We start from the raw sequence: 7,086 nt of genomic DNA, 5'->3' as shown, positions 1-7,086 counted from the left end.
CACAGCAGAGAGCTGGATCGGAAGAGGAGCAGCCGGGACTCTAATCAGGGCTCATATGGGATGCCGGCATTGCAGGCAGTAGCTTAATCAGCTGTGCCGTAATCCTGGCTCTGGAGTTTTTAAATTAAAAATGCTTAAATAGGCCGGCGCCGCGGCTCACTAGGCTAATCCTCTGCCTGCGGCGCCGGCACACCGGGTTCTAGTCCCGGTTGGGGCGCCGGATTCTGTCCCGGTTGTCCCTCTTCCAGGCCAGCTCTGCTGTGGCCAGGGAGTGCAGTGGAGGATGGCCCAAGTGCTTGGGCCCTGCACCCCATGGGAGACCAGGAGAAGCCCCTGGCTCCTGCCATCGGATCAGCACGGGGCGCCGGCCACAGCACGCCAGCTGCGGTGGCCATTGGAGGGTGAACCAACGGCAAAAGGAAAACCTTTCTCTCTCACTGTCCACTCTGTCAAAAATAAATAAATAAATAAAAATTAAAAAAGTTTAAAAAAATGCTTAAATAAAAACTTCATTGAGGTATAATTTACATACAATATCTGCACCTTTGTTAAATGAGTTTTAATGAAAATCTACACCCACATAACCATCAGATGGTTCAACATTTTTTCTTCTGATTTCTAATTTTTTAACCCAGTAAACAAGTGTGGTTTCAATACTTTGATAAAAAAAATAAAATAAAATTTACAGGGGCCGGTGCTGTGGCGTAGTAGGTAAAGCCGCTGCCTGCAGTGCCGACATCCCATATGAGCACCATTGGAGTCCTGGCTGCTCCACTTCCGATCCAGCTCCCTGCTAATACACCTGGGAAAGCAGTGGTTGGGCCATCTTCTACTGTTCTCTGGCCTCTTTAAAAAAAAAAAAATGTGGAGAGAGAGGGGAGAGGGGGTCGTTTCTGTTTCAGGCTTGGCTGCCCAGGGCCTGCGGTAGCTTCCCACTGCCCCTCTGGGAGTTCGCCTGGGCAGAGCGCGTGCCTGCCTGGCAGAACCAACCACAGCTCGACTAGGCCCACTGACTCCCAGCAGTGGAGTCCCAGGGCCTCGAGCTCCGAATCCAGCGGGTGGGGGTGCCCGCCGAATTTCATCCGGGTCTGCGGGGGTCCTGGTCCCTTCGGCCCGTTTAGGCACAGCAGCTTCAAAGCACAGCTGTCTGTCCCTCTGCTTCCCACCTGGGCGGGCTCAGGCGTCCTGCTTCCCCTGGGAACCGTGACCACCCCCCCACACCCGGGCCCTCTGACTCCTACCCCGGACACGCAGGGACAAAGCACACGGCAAACCGGAGACGCAGCCGCGGGAGGCAGCCGTGCACCTCCCAGACCTGCGCCCCTAGCTGGAAGCAAGCGCGCGTGTTCCCGCGGCGGCCACCGGGCCCGTGCTGCCCAGTTCCGCCGCAGCATCACCTGCAGCGTCCACCAGAGCTCCGCCACGGCCCCAGTTCCCAGTTCCCACTTCCCAGGTGGCGAAACCGCGCCTCCGGGCCATGACGTAACTTGCCCACGGCTAGAGGCTGCGGCAGGCAGCCCCCCAAAACCTCGCCTCCGCATCACCGCGCTCCCGCCACTGACAACCAGCTGGGGACCCCTTCCCCACCCCCGCACACAGCTCCGGCCGCGGCGTCCTCCTCGGACACCTGCAGGGACACCCCCCAAGGTCCCCTAGGCACCAGGGGACACCCCACCGGGTTGGGCCGGGCACTGCGGGCCCCCTCCCCGGACATGGACGGGCGCACACTCCCTTTCCGGGGTCCCAAGTGCTGCGGCTCGCACTTAGACCTGAGATGTTGCTGCGACAACGCTCGGGCGTGTCACCCCGCCGACCGAGCACACGGAACCCCCACCCTCGGCGCGCCCGCCGACGCCGGCCGACGGAGCGCTCCAGGCGGCTACGTCACCGCGCAGGCCCCGCCCCGCAGAGGCGGGCCCTTCCGGCTCTCCCGGAAGTCCCGGAGCGCGGCGGAGGGCGGTGCGCGCGTGCGTCGGGGGCGGGGCTCCGGGGCTGCGGTGGCCTGCCCCTCCCCCAGCGCGGGGTCGCCAGGGAGTGGGCTCCGCCGGTGCGGCGTGGTCCGTCCCAGTTAGTGGCGGTACCGGGGATCCGCATCCGGCCAAGCCGTGGACGCCGCAGCCCCCAGCCCCGGGCTAGCGCCACCACTCGGCTGCCTTCTCGTACTGTGCTAGGGCGTTTGGTTTTTTTCTTTTTTTTTTACCAAAAAATTACGTAACTGTATGCCGATTTGTGGAGGAACATGCTAGAATACTTACCTAAGCATTGCTGATCATGGAAGCATCTAGAGAAAAGACAAGAAAGCAACCTAAATGTCCGAAATTATGGATGAATTACGGCACGCCCACGACGCGGAGTAGTATGTAGCCATTAATGGCCTCTGAAAATGTTGCAGCAGAGCAAACAAAACAAAACAAAAAAGTGCGTGGTGTGTGTGTGTGTGTGTCTGGCCCCTCTTGATGGCTCCTGCTCCACAAATAAATTTTTTTAGGATTTTAAGATTTATTGTATTTATTTGAAAGGCAGAGTTAGGGAGAGGAAGAGAGAGAATCTTCCATCACTGGTCCACTCCCCAAATGGCCACAACTCACAGGGCTGGGCCAGGCCAAAGCCAAGAGCCAGGAGCTTCATCAGGTCTCCTATGTGGGTGCAGGGGCCCAAGCACTTAGGCCATCTTCCACTGCTTTCCCAGGCCATAGCAGAGAGCTGGCTCAGAAGTGGAGCAGCTGGGATTTGAACCAGCGTCTGCATGGGATGCTGGCATTGCAGGTAGCAGCCTAACCGGTTACACAGGCCCCATAAACAAATCTTTAAAAACTTGTGTGTATGAAAGGAGAGATACAGGCAGGTCGTCCTTTTGCTGGTTCACTCCCCACATGCCAGAGACAGCCAGGGCTGGGCCGTGCAAGCCCAGAGCCAGGGACTCCATTCTTTTTCACGTGGGTGGGGGGGACCCAAGTGCTTGACCATCACCTGCTACCTCCAAGGTGCATGTCAGCGGGAAGCCGGAACTTGAACCCAGGCAATCCACTATGGGGTGTAGGCTTCCCGAGAGGCATCTTAACTGCCGTGCCAAACATGCACCCCAAAAAGATATGTTCAAAGGATGGTGATGTGGAGTGCAGGAGACTTCCCGATCAGATGTTTACAGAATAGCACCCGGCACACAGCAAGTGCTCCATAAAGGTTAGTTCTTATTACAAGGTGGGGTAATAAGGAACTACATGATTTTAAATTAGTAGGGTTGTATTCGCATCCAGCACAAAGGAGAGACATGGAGAAATTCCAAGAGCGATCATGGAATGGGATTATGGACTGTTTGCTTTTCTCTCTTCTTTAACTGCTGTAAAGTTGGCGCGATTCCTGGAGTGGCCACACGGGGGACACAGCCTCTAGTACAGTCTTTCCCGTGGAAGGCAGAGGCAGGGTCCCTCCTGGTGCCAGCTGCAGCCGGGCCCTGGCTGCCTTTCCCCGGAGCCCGGAGTGGAGGCCTAGGGTGGTAGCGTGGGTCCCTGCCCCCTATCCCTGGCTGGCCCCGTCAACCAGCAAGCCCAGGCCCCGGGCTCTGATGGGCAGAGGTGTTCTGATCCAAGCCCTAAGCTCCTGGGCTGGGTCTACAGCAGTGGCAGCAGAAGCTGCCTGGCGGCAGAAGTGAGTTAGTTTCAGGTTGCCTGGTTTCTTTTGTTAACATTTATTTTATTTATTTGAAAGGTGGAGTTACAGAGAAAGAGGTCTTCTACCCGCTGGTTCACTCCCCAAATGGCCACAACAGCCAGGCGGAAGCCAGGAGTCAGGAGCTTCTTCCGGGTCTCCCACACAGGTGCAGGGAACCAAGCACTTGTGGGTGCAGGGCCCCAAGGCCTTGGGCCATCCTCCACTGCTTTCCCGGCCATAGCAGAGAGCTGGATCGGAAGTGGAGCAGCTGGGACTCGAACCGTATGGCGCCCATATGGGAAGGCGGCACCACAGCACCCGCCCCTCAGGTTGTCTCTTGACTGGAGAGAGCAAGACCCATTTAGAAGGCGCTGCCACCTTCTGCTGTGCAGCCCCACTGCCGACCCAGCCGTCCAGGACCCCTCGGAGGGAGGGTCCCCCGGGAGCTCTCCTGCCCCCACGCCATCGTCCCTACAGGGCAGGGCATCCTCCCCAGCAGCACACACGGCGGCTCCTGCCAGGGCAGGACTCACTTTTGTCAGGGCCCTGGGGGGCGACTGAGGGAGCTGAGTGCCCGTGGGTCGGCTATGCCAGGCCGTCCACCTGCCCAGGGTCCCTGAGGGCCAGGAGAGGGGTCACGGGTGGGGACGAGGGGCTTCCTGTCACGTGGCATCGCACCCAGGGCACCGAGGCGCTGCTGTGGGCCCGGTGGGCCTGCGGGCTCAGGGCCAGAGGCTGGCTGCTGACCAACCGCAGCCCTGGCCGTACTCGGGGAGCTTTGCCCTCGGCCCGCATTCCGTCTCACTCTCAGAAAGCCCCGGCCCAGCACAGTTTCTGCGGCAGGAATTTTTGTGAATTTGCTTAAATACAGGAGAGGTTCCAGTTCAACAGGAAACAAGCGCCAGTGTCGAGTATCTTCGTGCGGGGGTGCGGCTGGCGGCGGGCAGGGCCCAGCCTGACGGAGCAGGCATCCTGGCCACGGAAACGTAGCTCTGGGGGCCGGCGCCGTGGCTCAGCGGGTGAGGCTGCGGCCTGCAACGTGGGCATCCCACACGGGTGCCGACTCGTGCTCTGGCCGCTGCGCTTCCAGTGGCCTGGGAAAGCAGTGGAAGACAGCCTGAGTGCTGGGCCCCTGCACCCACGTGGGAGACCCGGACGAGGCTCCTGGCTCCTGGCCTCGGCTTGGCCCAGCCCTGGCTGTTGTAACCATCTGGGGAGTAAACCAGAGGATGGAAGATCTCTCTCTCTCTCTCTCTCTCTCTCTCTCTGTCTCCCTCTCCCTCTCCCTCTCTCCCCCTGTAACTCTTTCAAACAAATAAAGCTTAAAAAAAATAAATCAAGAGAAAGAAAAGGAAAAACACAGCTCTGGCCTTGTGCCCGTTTCCACCAAGGGGCTTAAGGTCGCAGGTGCAGCCCAGCCACGCCCTGGGACCCTGGCTCCCAGGCCCCTTCGCAGGCCATGGCACCACACCTTGCACCCACACATGGTGGTCAGCGCCCTCAGGCCTCCTTGGAGAGAGGACAGCTGGGGATGGGGGTTTTTGTTTGTTTTTAGTTGCAGATAGAAGCGGAGACCTGCAGCTCAGGCAGGATAGTCTGACCTTCTAGCACTGCCTCTGGCAAACGAAGTTTTCTGCGCCTGCGGAGTCGCCCTGGGGGGTGCGGCTTTCCTGAGCCGCAGAGCCAGGTGGGGAGGTGGGTCCCCGTGTCCCGCCCAAGCTGGGAATTCGCCTGCTGCTTTTACTGTGTAAATAAAGCCTCCTGATCCAGTGCCACCACCACCCCCAAAAAAGAAAGGGAAATGTGGGGCAGATAACAGGATAGTAGGCTCACTGGGGGTACGAGTCATATCAGTTTAAAAGCCCATATTCCCTCTGCACTTACAGAGTTGCTGTCCCGTGGGGTGGATGCTGGCTTGGAGGGGCTAAGGCAGCCTGGTGGGCTGTGGTGTCAGACAGTTTGTCTGTCCATTTGCTACCTTTATGAGCCTCAACTTTCTCATCTGTAAAATGGGTGTTATTATCTGAGTCCTTGCCTTTGCATGGGAATTAAATGAGATAAGGCGTGGAAAGGAATTGGCAGGAGCCTGCATCCTTAGGGAGCTCAGTCCCGTTTGGCAGGTGCACGGTAGGACTCCCGAGACTTGGGGGACTCTCAGGACAGGCGATGCCTCCCTTCCTCCTGACCCTGGGCTCCATGGGCAGAGCGGAGGGCCCCTGACGTCATGAACAGCTCCCAGCCCAGCAAAAGAGCCTTCGAAGCCCCTGTCCCAGAGATGCTGCAGGTGAGGAGCTAGGTGTGGTTAGTTATTCATTCAACAAGGCATACCCGGCTTCAGGGAGCCCATGAAGGAGAGGAGTGTCTGTTTCATTCCTCACTGATTTCCATCAGGTGAGGGAAACATACGAGAAATGAGCAAACCCTGAGCAGAGCCGGAAAGAAGCCAAGAGTGGCCACAGAAAATGGGGGAGACTGTCAGGGTCCCAGCAGGGCTCGGCTCTCATGGGGGCGCCCAGGGCACGACAGCAACCTGTGAAATAGGAAACCCAGCGGGGTCCCCCATGCAGTGCCTGGATCTACCAGATGTCGGGGGACTGGGCTGCAGAGCCGTGCTGTGGCCCCTGGGCCACGCCTCTTAGGGGCCAAGGCCCCCAGAGAGGACAGGCAGTGCTCTGCCCCCTGCCCACGCTCCAGGCCCTGCCCTGCTCCCAGAATCATCTAAGCCCCCCCACAAGTGTCCAGTCTAGGCAGGGGCTCGCACGGGGGTGATGCAGCCCCTGAGCCCACAGTCACCGTCGTGCCCGTGGGAAGAAGAGAGGAGCACTTTGGGGTCCGCCCCGTGGTCTGAACCTTTCGGAGTGTGTGTGTGTGTCTGCGGGTGTGTCTGTTTGTGTGTGTGTGTCAGTGGGTGTCTGTGTGCGTGTGTGCGTCTGTGTCTGTGTCTCTGTGTGCCTCTCTGTGGGTCTGTGTCAATGTGCGTCTGTGTGTGTCTCTGTGTGTCTGTGTCTGTGTGCCATCGGGAGTCACCTAGGAAGCTGGCCCCGCCCCTCCAGGTAAGACCCCATCAGACCGTGCCTGGTCTAAGTGATCTACCTGCCAAGACCAGAGACGCTAGGTGCTCCGCATAAACCCTATCAGCTCTCACATGACCTTATAACCGCAGGTCTAGGTCGTGCACACAATAGGCACTTATTAAAAGTTTCTTAGAATAAAAACATGAGAAAAAAAATTTGGAAACATAGTTGCTCAAGGACACAGGGCCAGTGGGGGCAGTGACTTGGCCGTGGCCTCCACCTCACCCGACGCAGCCCCACGGGTGGTGGGCGGAGAGGGAGCACGGAGCAAGCCTGGAACAGGGAGTGAGGAGCCAACACAGGGCCCCAGCGCACCAGCCCCAGACTTGGAGAGCTGGAGTGTGGATGGGCGACTGGAAGA

The sequence above is a fragment of the Oryctolagus cuniculus genome, chromosome 2, assembly GCF_964237555.1.
Source record: "Oryctolagus cuniculus chromosome 2, mOryCun1.1, whole genome shotgun sequence".
Taxonomy (NCBI): domain Eukaryota; kingdom Metazoa; phylum Chordata; class Mammalia; order Lagomorpha; family Leporidae; genus Oryctolagus; species Oryctolagus cuniculus.
Note: the sequence above shows the minus strand (reverse complement) of the source record.